General features: G+C 35.5%; 2 non-coding genes and 1 pseudogene across 2 annotated transcripts; 2 read left to right on the top strand and 1 right to left on the bottom strand.

Annotated features, from left to right (window-relative positions):
• Positions 1-3,390: 3,390 nt before the first annotated feature.
• Positions 3,391-4,259, bottom strand: LOC142175829 (putative protein TIC 214 N-terminal part; annotated as a pseudogene).
• A 356-nt stretch (positions 4,260-4,615) lies between these two features.
• On the top strand, positions 4,616-4,687 carry TRNAN-GUU (transfer RNA asparagine (anticodon GUU)). Its single transcript has one exon. It is a non-coding gene; the product is annotated as a tRNA-Asn (tRNA).
• A 1,285-nt stretch (positions 4,688-5,972) lies between these two features.
• LOC107791902 (YTH domain-containing protein ECT4) lies at positions 5,973-10,899 on the top strand. The gene is made up of 9 exons (XR_012704836.1): positions 5,973-6,219; positions 6,911-6,987; positions 7,078-7,219; positions 7,499-7,569; positions 7,732-8,315; positions 8,491-9,081; positions 9,175-9,387; positions 9,564-9,710; positions 10,089-10,899. It is a non-coding gene; the product is annotated as a YTH domain-containing protein ECT4 (transcript).
• Positions 10,900-12,644: the final 1,745 nt, after the last annotated feature.

Here is a 12,644-nt window from a genome sequence, read left to right as displayed (position 1 = left end):
TTCTATTCCATTGTAATTCACTCCAAATTAATAAGAATTCTCTCTCTGTACTTTTCTCTTCAATACTCTTCTTCTTCTTTTATTGTTTCATAACACGTTATCAGCACGAGACTCTAACCAATTGAGTAGAGGCATATGCTTTGGTCACCAGGCTTTGGGATATGTGTATGGGGCTCAACCTTTACATAATATTGAGCATAATGATTGTCAATTGATATTTGAACTTCCTTCAATAATAAATTATGGATTAAAGGTAAGTATTTTTATCTATTTTTCTCTTTTAAATTCTTGAAATTCTATAATTTGATTTTAAATACAACCAAAGATAATAAATTTTGATTATAACACTAATAAAGTTTGTAAAAAATTATAACCACCCGAAGTGGTAAAATTTCTATGTCTTGCCATGATCAAATTCATGTACGATTGTGAGCGCAAGAAGTGGAAGCCCATCCCATTGAATTTGCTTCATTCTCGTTCCCTTAAAGAGAATGTGGTAGCAACATGTGATAAGTCTAAAAGAAGACAGAATTATTACCGTGAAGGTATAAATGGATGTGGACGTGGCAATAAACGAAATTATAATTGTCATCATTGTAGTAATGGGAACAATAAGGATTCTCAAAATAATCCTTCACTTTGCGAAAGTAATATTTGTCATCGATTTGACATGAGATTTTGTAAAGCACATATATATGATTATGGTACATTCATGATGTGAATGTGACAACATGTGATTTATAAATACATATTCATTCTTGCAAGAATATGAACGTGCTAGTGGTAGTGAATAAATCACACTCACCTCTAGAAGGAGGTTTGAGATGAAACAAGAAAATAATTTCATTATTATGACATGAATGGTCATTGGTCATGTACCTATTGTGATTAGCCAAAATATTATGGCAATGCGATTATTATATGGCAAAAGTAATAGAAGCAACATATCTTGTCTTTAATGATTTTGACCATGACCATAATGATATAACTTTCTCCTTGAAAGAGATATTCACCGTATAGACGTTGATGAATATGTGGTAGTAAAAAATTAATTGAAAGCTCTCAAAGAGTCAATTATACTATTTTGGAGAAATAAAATTAATTATCAATAAGGTATTATGTCGTAGTAAGTCTCAAAGAAACTTATTTAGTTTCTAAAGTATTCACGAAAGCGGTTGGTTATATTGAGACTATAAATAAAGAAAAGATTTAATATCTTCTATTACTACAACTTATAGCGGGGTAATATGTATGTGAAAAGCTACCCGCTTTATTCTCCAATTTGTACTACATAAATAAAAAAAAATATCATAGTAAAGTAGAAGTTTATTGATATAAAAACTCATATCATAATAAACTTGGAGTATATTAATAATTGCACACGTCACAGTGTAAACCTGAAGTTTATCAATATTGATAATTTATCCATCTTGCATAATTGTTTTAGCCATGTTCTTTTAAGTATGATGTGCATAAATAAAAAAGAATTCACATGGGTACACATTAAAGAACTTGAAAGTTCTTTAAAATTCTCTTGTGTTGCTTGTTCTCATTAATTAATAGACCAACTAAAATTGGAATTGAATCCCATAAATTTTGAAAATATCAGAGGTGAATATGGGCACATTCACCTGCATGTATACCACATAAGAAGCATCTATGAGATGGTTACATGTGCGATTAATACGGTGTTTCTCAGATAACCTCAATAATTTAATTTAGAGTATATTCCAGATCTTTTATTGAAGATAGTTCATCTTGATAAGTTGGGTTACATCACAATTGGTTTAGCAAAATAATTTATTGAGTTCTTCAACTTAATAGCTAAACTATTGCTTATAAGAACAAATGTATCTATATCGGTTTGATGTACGTTATATACGAAAATATATTACATTCTTCCCTCACAAGTGTGGTCATGAAGTACTACATCCTAGTAATGTGATAGCGAGAATTTTTAAGGTGCAACATATTGATTGGAGTTAATATGGCTGATTTATTCACCAAATCTATGCCGACGTTAACCTTCAATAAGCTAGTGCACATGATTGAGATGCGAAAACTCAAGGATGTGAATCGATGCTCTCATCAGGGGGGAGTTAATACGCGTTGTACTCTTTTTCTCTTACAAGGTTTTGTCCCACTGGATTTTCCTTGCAAGGTTTTTAACGAGGCAACTAGAAGACCTATTATTAAACATGTGTACTCTTTTTCCTTCACTATAATTTTTTTTCATTGGATTTTATTTTAGTTAAGGTTTTAACGAGGCACATTATCCGTTGGATAGACATTCAAGGGGGAGTGATCTTATGGTTTGTTACTTGGTGGCTGAGTCACTTTTTCCTTATAAATAAAGAGATTCTATTCAATTATAATTCACTCCAAATTAATAAGAATTCCCTCTCCCTACTTTTCTCTATAATACTCTTCGTCATCTTTTATTGTTTCATAATACTTGGTAAATTTTAGTATAAGAATACTTAATTATTAGTTCATAGAAAAAAAATAGTTACTTTAATCAACAGGTAAATGTGTTAATTCATATTCCTGTAATGTAGAGATTAAGTGGGCGTTTGGACATAAGAATGGTAAAATTTTGAAAAAAGTGAAGTGTTTTAAAGTGAAAATGGTATTTGATAATTGCAGTTGTGTTTGGACATGAATACAATTTTAGGCTGTTTCTGAATTTTTGTGAGTGATCTGAAGTGAAATTTTGAAAAATAGTTTTTTGAAATTTTTTAAATTTTCGAAAAATTCTAAAATTCATATTCAAGTGAAAATTGAAAATTTTATGACCAAACACTGATTTCGAAAAAAATAAAAAAAAATTCGAAAAAGTGATTTTTTTTATATGGCCAAATAGCCATTAAGAGTGTGTTTGGTACGAAGAAAATATTTTCTAATTTTTTTTCTTGTTGGATTTATTTAAATATTTTGAAAAATATTTTCCTCATGAGCTCCTTTTCTTTAAATTGGAGAAAAATAATTTCCCTACCAAAAGGAGGAAAAATATTTTTCAAAACCTTTTTTCAACCTTTTCCACCCTATTTTCCACCACCCCCCCTCTGCCCCAACCCCTCTCCCTCAAACCACCACCCACCCCCAATCTTGCACCCCCGCCATCTACCCCCAATCTCGCACCCCAACCCCCTCACCCACATCCCATGTATTTACCAAAATTATATATTTTTTAAAACCATATTTTTCCACTCACTAACCACCACCATCAACAACACCCCAGTAAAATTCCACAGGTGAGGGGTGTGGGGAGGGTAGTGTCTACGCAGACCTTACCCCTACCCTGATGGAGCTAGTAGATAAGTTATTTTCGATAGATCATCGGCTCAAGAAAAAGCAAAAGATGAAAAGAGATAATATATCAGTACCATATCAACAGAAACTATAGAAATAATAACAACATCATAAGAACTAAAAAAATAGATGAAACACAATAACAATAACCAGTAAATAAAGTTCGGTGCTATAAAAAACGGAATAGCTGTTTCTATTTCTACATCTCTTTGTTCCTCACTTTCCACCTTTTCTTCTGTTTTTAGGCTTCTTTCAGTTTCTTAGTAAGAATGGGTGAGGGTATTCTACCTAAATAGTAGACACAGGTAATAAATAAGAGAATACTAAAGATCCGAACCATAGAATTTCTCAATTCTAACACAAGGTACTTATTAGATCGAATGTACTTATTCGATCTAATAGAATGATTTTGATGTATCCAGACTAATACCAATCCAAGTCATTTCATGAATAAAATGTGACCAATTAACCAACCAACAAAACCACTTGTTACAAATAAGATCTTGATGTTGCATCGAAAGAGATAAATGTTGACTAATCTAGCTAACATTGAACTTGGTAAAATGAAATGATTGAATAATTGAAAAATGAGATTATTCAGGAATACACATTGAATGCTGAGATTACGCATTGAATTTCTGGTAGTAGATCCATAATCAAAAAAAGTATTTATGATTGTTCCAGAAGAAATGAAACAAAATATATGGTAGAGCTAGGATAGTTATTGTATGAGGTCTACCTAATGCTAGATGCAGAGGCGCATAATAGATCGATATGAACATCATGAGCTCTCCCGTAATAAAATCAGTTGTTGCTGATACCTTCTTCTCGGTTCCTTCTTCCATAACCAGAGCTCGGAGAAGGAAGAGATAAGAGGGCCCTATGGAGAATGTGGTCAGAAATTCATAATAGAGTCCGACCACAACGACCGAATTGATTATCTTCATGCATAATGATACTAGATTACCTAGTAGAAAAGATTGAAAAATCATCACAAACCTCCCTTATTTCTTTTCTATTGCAATTTCTGGATTATTATATGATGATTTTTCAACTTTCCATATATAGAAAAGATATAGAAAGAGATAGACTAGAAATGACATATGTTATGTCAATGACACCAAAGGGATATTAAATGAATGGAATATAATGAAATAGAGCCACTTTGAGGTTCCCTCTGAAATGAGGCATGTAAGGGAGCCACTACGAAGAAGTTCTGAGAGTTACAAAAGAAGCTTCGAGCTCATATTGGTCATAGGTTGGGAACGAGAATTGAACTCTATGAGATCGAATCTCCTGTTGCTCCTCAGTAGCTCAGTGGTAGAGCGGTCGGCTGTTAACCGATTGGTCGTAGGTTCGAATCCTACTTGGGGAGATTTGATTGATTCTGAATTAAAGAATTCAGAATAAAGGGGCTCGCTTTGCCCGTTAAGAGTAGGTAACCCGTTCCCTGTCTTTGTTTCTATTGCATTCTATCTCATCGTATCACATTCTGTTATGCGAGATTATAAAATCACCATCAATACCTCGGTCTAGGTCCGATATAATCCTTTGTTCCATAGCCCTGGGGCTATTTACAACTAGCCAATTAAGAAGTCTCAGATGTACTAGCACTGCATCAAAGATGCAGTCATCGATTCTCCCGAGAAGTGAGACAAACCCTATTAGACTAGTCTCACACCCGATACGAAGTAGAAAAATGCTCAACTACCTCCTAACCTTCAACCCTAATGCTCAAACCCCACACCTTTCTATCAAAGGTCATGTCATTGGAAATCTGAAGCCACGTCATGTCATGCCTGATCACCTTTTCCCCAATACTTCTTAGGCTGCCCTCTACCTCTTCTCGTACCTGCCAAAACCAACCGCTCACACCTTCTTACCGGGGCATCATAACTTCTCCTTCGCACATGCCCGAACCATCAGAGCTTCGCTTCTCGCATCTTGTTATCTATAGGAGCCATGCCCACCTTCTACTGAATAACTTCATTCCTAATCTTATCCATCCTAGTGTGCCCGCACATCCACTTCAACATCCTCATTTCTGCTACTTTCATCTTTTGTATATATGAATTTTTAACCGGCCAATACTTTACCCCATACAATATGGCCGGTCTAACCACTGTTCAACTTACCTTTGAGTATTTGGCACCAACCAAATACTAAAGATATCTTTTGATTTTTTTTATACTCTTAATTAAATATGAAAACTAAGTGATAAAACTACTTATTTTTTTTAGGAAAAAATGAAAAACTTTTTCCTCCCCACCAAACACACCCTAAATAAAACAAGACATGGAAAGTAATTCAAGAACCAAAAATATTTTCCCTTTCTTTTTTTGTTGTTGGTTCCTTAGGGGAGGGGTTAATGCAACTGCAACGAAATTGCAAAGAGTCCACCGAGTAAAACCCAAAGGAATCCCAAAAGCGACTTTTTCGTCCTATTAAAAAAGTCTCTAAAAGCGAAACATTCAATTAAGTACCCAAACTATCTCACAAACCACTGAAACACTGCCACGTAAGTTGCTATGAGCTGGCAGCATCACCCGCAGGTGAAGTAAAAGAATAGGGTCAGATCTGAAAATACGAGAAAAATTAAGGGGCCTTTAAGAGCAAAACCCGTGGTGCTATTTGAATCACATCCCATTTATGGTTCAAAAAATCCCCTCCTTTTTATAGTTTCTCTCTCCCAATACCTAACCCTCTTTCTCTCTTTATATATTTAGCCTCGCTTTGTTGGCGGCTGAAACTCTCTCTCTCTCTAAAATTCGTTGTCTCCGCTCTCTCTTCTAGGGTTTCTTTCTCTCTCCTCCCATAAACCCTTTCCAAAATCTTCAGGGTTTCATTACTCCTCCTTTTGAGAGATCTATCTTTTTCTTATGGCTGCTGGTGCTCCTCCTGTTGATCGTATCCTTAGCTTATATATTTACATATGGCTATTCAATGTTTTTTCTGTTAAAATCGACCCAAGTTTTGATTTTTACTTGTTTGTGAACGTATGAGTAGATTTATGTATGCTTAAAATTATGTTCTATGGGGTAGACTTTTTATCTGGGCCTTTATAGATCTGGATATTTGTTGCTGGTTTTAAGTGTAGGCTGTTAGTTTTTTTTATAATAAAGGATGTGTTTTTCAGCTGTTTTTTGATTTTTTATGCTTGGTTAATTCAGCTTATATATGTTGGGGAATTGAGTAGCTGATTTGGCGATTTATACGTTGATATTTTCTTTTAAACAACAGCAGATATTTAGTTCGGTTTAGAATTCTGTGCTAATTTTAGTACAAATACAACAACAGCTATGCCTCAGTCTCAGCTATATGAATCCTCAGTTACTATGTTATTCCCTATAAACTCGTCTCAGGCCAATATTACAAAATAAAATTAATAATGAAAAAAATAAAATATCTAAGTGTTTTAGTAAATTTATTGTTTACCTAATTTTAGTAAATTTTGTTATTTACATAATTTAAAATGACCTATTTGTTGATTCCAAATTTGATAAGTATTAGTGGAAGTTTGTCTTGGCTTTAGTTGTTAATGAACTCGTTTGATAAATTCTATGGAGAAGTGGCATTCCTTTACGATTTACTGCTATAGAAGCTGCAGGCTTGCTGCAGAATTTGTCATTGGATTCTCAGAATAGGAATCTTGAAATTACAGAGCCAAAAAAGAAGGTGATTTTCCTTTTAGTTGTATTTTTTCTAAATGCTTTGTTTCAGTCAATTGGTCTACAGTTCTTAATCTGAAATTTGTTCCCTTTTCAGCCTTCTGTGGACTCAAAAGATGTGGGAAATGGTCAGATCCAGTCCATGAATCGGTCTGTGACCCCTCTGTTGCCGGAATTCATAGATCCGAATTTTTGTTATCTTCCTAATGGTTATCCCTCTACTGCAGCATACTATTATGGTACTCCCTCTTATCCAATTTATGTGACCTATTTCTTTTTTAGTTCGTTTAGAAAAAAAACTACCTTCTAAATACGGAAACAATTTAACTTGATGTTTAAACAATTTAGGACTTACTAGTTTCAAAAGTACTACAACCACAAACGTTATGGCATGTTTAAGACCACAAGGTTCAAAAGTCTTTGTTTCTTTCTTTAACTATGTAACCATGCAAATGGTATGGCATCTTATAACCACAGGTAACCTGTTTCATGGTAACATTTTTTTTGTTCTGCTCTAGGATATGATGCTTCTGGTAATGAGTGGGAGGACTATTCAAGATATTTGAATCCGGATGGAGTTGAGATGCCTGTAAGTTATTCTGCTTGAATTCTTGCTACAACGTTAAATGTGTTAAATCTGTTTGCTGTATTAATTTTTGTGTCATGGAAATTCTTTGTTGCTGTCTATAGTTGCTTTTAAGCTCGAGCAAATATTGGTCTGTGTGTGGATTTTAAATGAGTTAAAATGCAGGGAGTTTATGGGGATAATGGGTCGCTTATCTATCATCATGGCTATGGTTATGCACCCTACAGTCCATATTCACGTGCTACATCCCCTGCCCCAACTTTGGGGCATGATGGCCAGCTCTATGGATCACAACAATACCACTATCCGTATTTCCAGCCCCTCCCTCCAACCAGTAATTCATACACTACTCCAGTTGCCCTGCCAAAAGGTGAGATCGCCACCTCTGCTGCTGCTGCTGACCATGCATCGTTGTCTGTTGATTCTGCTAATGGAATTTCTAATGGCATTGCCAATGGTGGTGTAAAGGGAAATGCTGGGCCTACGCTTGTGAGGCCTGCATTCCAGAACCCATCCGTAAATGCTAATGGTTCTTATGGGCGGGGTGCGTTGCCTGGAGGAGCTGCTTCAGGTTATCACGACCCTAGATTAGGTTTTGATGGTGTGCGATCTCCCATTCCATGGATAGATGGATCAATGTTCACTGACGGGCAAGGTAGGCCAGTGTCGAGCAATTCTTTTACAACATCTTTTTCAAATGGCAGTGCCGTTCCATCATCAAAAATCAGAATGTTCATCCGCATCTAATGGTATGTTATTTGAGAACATGAATATGTTCTTTCTCTTCCATATTTACTGTCTCCTTAAAGAGACTTTAGAGTAGCTACTCCAGTAATTGGAGCCAAGCAGCTGCGTGTAAGGGTTTTCTCCATATATTTTCTGGTCTCATTTTCTTGTTGACACCGACTCTCTTTTCATTCTCAGGGCTTCCACCACCCAAGGCCCTCTTCTGGCATGAACACAACAAATGGGTATATGTATAGGATGTACCCCAATAAACTGTATGGGGGGCGGTATTGTAACACATTCGGTACTGGCATGGGCTTTGGATCCAATGGATATGATACCCGTACCACAGGTCGTGGGTGGATGACGGTTGACAACAAGTTCAAACCCAGGGGTAGAGGAAATAGTTTCTACGGTAATGAGAACATGGATGGTTTAAATGAGCTCAACAGGGGACCTAGAGGTAAAGGTTTCAAGAATCAAAAGGGTTTTACACCAGTAACGCTGGCAGTCAAGGGGCAGAACATTCCGCTCACCCTAACCAATGATGCTGAGAAAGAAAAACCAAGCCTGATTCCTGACAGAGAACAATACAACTGTCCAGATTTTCCAGTGACATATACTGATGCCAAGTTTTTTATAATCAAGTCTTACAGTGAGGATGATGTGCACAAAAGCATCAAATATAATGTTTGGGCTAGCACACCAAATGGTAACAAGAAGCTTGATTCTGCTTACCAGGAGGCTAAACAAAAGTCTGGTGGTTGCCCTGTTTTTCTTTTCTTCTCGGTGAGCTTTATTAGATACATCATTCTCAAGTCTTTTTTTGGTTGAGTCACATTCTCCTTGTTTTGATTGGTTATTTATGGTCTTTTTATCCAGGTGAATACAAGTGGTCAGTTTGTTGGTGTTGCAGAGATGGTAGGACCAGTTGATTTCAACAAGAGTTTGGAGTATTGGCAGCAAGACAAGTGGATCGGCTGCTTTCCTGTAAAGTGGCACATTGTGAAGGATGTACCAAACAGCTTGTTGAAAAACATCACGCTGGGGAACAACGAAAACAAGCCTGTTACCAACAGTAGAGATACTCAGGAGGTACGCCGCGTGTTTTAATATTATGAACAAGATAGAAGAGTAGTGATTTTTGGGTGATCCTGTGTAGTCTGTCTTGGCTCGTTTGACCTTCATATAATTGTCGATTACTGTTTTTACCAACCGTTTCACCAATTCCAAAAGATGGTTTTTACCAACAGTTTCATTGCTTTGTACAGGTCAAAATAGAGCAGGGCCTACAGGTGATTAAGATATTTAAGGATCATATTAGCAAACAGTGCATCCTTGATGATTTTGACTTCTATGAGGATCGTCAGAAGAGAATTCAGGAAAAGAAGGTCAAGCAGCAGCTATTCCAGAAGCAGGTAGCTTATTATGTACTCCCTCCGTTTCAATTTATGTGAACCTATTTCCTTTTTAGTCCGTGCCAAAAAGAACGACTCCTTTACCTATTTGTAACAATTTAACCTTTATGCAATGATTTATAGCCACACAAAATATATGTGCTTCATTTTACACCACAAGTTTAAAAGTCTTCTCTCTTTTCTTGAACTCCGTGTCCAGTCAGATGAGTTCATATAAATTGAGATTACTAAATTTCTGCCTATTAAATGAACTTTTTTTAAAAAAAGGAACAAGAAGAGGTGCTTTCACTAGTGTATTTAGCAGTGGTCGATGTCTTCATAATAATAATAATCTTCGACTTGGTAGTTAATTATGGTTGTTTTCTTTGGTTGTCTCAGTCGCAGGTATGGGAAGGCAAAGCTACTGAAGAGAAGAAGAAAGAAAACACGAAAGTGGAACCTAAGTCCCAGAAACCTTCAGAAGTTCCTGCTGGTTTGAACAAGGAAAGTTTACCCGCTGCTCCGACTAATGGGGAGGTGAAGCTTACAGAAAATGGATCAGTTACAAAGGGAGATGATATGAAGGGTGCTAAATCAGTCACTGTAGCGGAAAAGAAACCTGTAGCTAAAGGGATAGCAAAAGGAGTTGCTAATGGATGCTAGCTTCACCTAATGAAGGGGGAGGTCTGTGGTTAAAGAAGCCCTAAATTGGAGCTTGTTGACTACATGATATGCACGCCAGTGCTTGGTTAGATCTCATAACCATTGGACTGCCCCTTTTATCCTAGCTGCATTTGGAGTTGGTTCTTGCATTAAGAAATCCCCGGAGATAAATCAATAGTGGCAAGGCTAGTTCAATCTGTTTCTAAGAGTTCAGGAAGTATGGAAGCTCCATTTTCCCTCAGGTTTTAGCTTCTGACAGGTTTCATACCTTGCTTTGGGTTTTAGGATAATTTTTTTTATAATTTTGTTTTCGTCTTGTGGCTTATTTTGGTCAATTTTCCCCTTTTTTTAAAAGTTATTTGGGTTTTAAAGGGTGGGGTTCTTGTTATTATTAGTTTGGCTCCCAATCCTATCTTGTAAATCTAGATCAATCTGTTGCAGCAGTTCCCAACATTGCTTTTTTGTACTAATGAAAGAGCTATAAGCGAGGTGGGAATGCATTGCAATATAGTTAATTCAAGAAGCATTTGGCAGCGATTTTTCCCAATTTTATGTTTTTTTTAACGACAATTTGGTATTTCATGTTTAGTGTGATTCAGAGCAACTCAATCAGGTTATTGTTGCTGTTGCTCTCATTTAAATTCGCATTGTCCAATTATCGGCCGTGGATAGTTGTCTTTCTTCCTTAAAATTGAAGTAATATCTGGACACATGAAACAAATGAAAAGGTCCATATTTAACTTGTACTACCGTGATTGCTCAACTTCTTTCCTTCGTGTAGAGTTAGTTCATACTCTTACATATTAGATTTTCTATTTGTACTTGTTTTAGTTTCAATAGGAAAAAGGTGAACTTTACGACTCAAATTTCAATATAAAATTATTTTCAGGTTGGAGCTTTATTAGGAGTCGAAGGTAAAATGATATTTTTTCTTAACGATGGATAAAGTTTTTCATGTTCCGTAGTAAATTTGGACAAAACATTAGGGACGAAAGCTAAAAAGTGATTTTTCAGGTCCCATTTTATATCACCTTACTACTACTTAAAACTTTAATCCCTTCGACAATGAATTCTTGAAATATTTATAAATATCATGAATTATGCATAATTATTTGGTTAAGACATCAAGTAGGCTTAAACTAATCTTTTCAATGTGCTTCAAGTCCAAAGCTCCGTCGAAGATCGTTTAGTTCACAGATTAACTATATAGGAATTGTTAATGCGATGAATATTATAAGGCCTAATACAATAACTGTTATGTAAAGAGTGTCCAGTTTAAGGTAATCTTTTGTTTTTTTAGATAATCTTAGTTGTTGAAAAATACGACAATATTGACAAAGAACAAGGAGAACAAAAATAATTTATCGAATATAATATTGTGTCGTGATAAGCTACTGTTTTGACTAGGGTGCAAATAGCTGAGATCGAGTGGCTGCACGTTTGGAGTTTACAAAAATATAATTGCCCAGAAATTAATTGAGAGGAACAAGAAAAATAACAAAAGAAAAAGAGGATTGATTTTTTTGCGTTTGTATATCGCTCATAGGAACGAAATTGTATCTCTCATATATATATATATAGGAGTGGAGAAAATCTAAATGTTATAAGCCCGATTAATTCTCATAAAGAGCCAACAGTGACAATTCTGGAATTAAGGCACATTTAATCTCAAGGGGGGATATATTGTCGTAAGTATGTATTTGAATAATTTTCTGATAGGCTGAAAAATATTAAAAATAATTTTATAAAACTAGATTTGGATTAAGCCTCAAGTGTATCTCGCGCGCATGGTAGGAAAATCCATAAGTTTTGCCTTTGGCCCTATTTCTAACGTGCGCGAGCCACTCTCTTTTACTAGCTCTTTTTAAGCCCAATACAAGGCACTCATTATAAAGGGGCAGTTGCATCTACCCAATTTTGAGATCACCATTGAAGTTATACCCACTTTGCACAAAAATTACAAGTCTACCTATTTTTGGATCAACTTCAAACTTCGAGTCTGAATTTGAGGAAAATAAAATTTAGTCTGAAGTACAATGCACTTTAGGCCAATTAAGTCTAAAGTACAAAACTTGCACTTAAGATGCACTTAAGGCCAAATAGGTCTGAAGCGCAACAAATATTTTCATGGACTTAAGGCCAAATAGGTCTGAAGTGAAAAAATTGCACTTACGATGCACTTAAGGCAAAATAGGTTTGAAGTACAACCAATGTTTTCATGCACTTAAGGCCAAATAGGCTTAAAGTGCAAATTGACTAAAAACAGAAAGTTGTTCTTCAAATTTTAACAAA

The sequence above is a fragment of the Nicotiana tabacum genome, chromosome 22 (genome assembly GCF_000715075.1).
Source record: "Nicotiana tabacum cultivar K326 chromosome 22, ASM71507v2, whole genome shotgun sequence".
Lineage (NCBI taxonomy): Eukaryota > Viridiplantae > Streptophyta > Magnoliopsida > Solanales > Solanaceae > Nicotiana > Nicotiana tabacum.
Note: the sequence above shows the minus strand (reverse complement) of the source record. Positions and strands in the feature narration are given on the sequence as shown.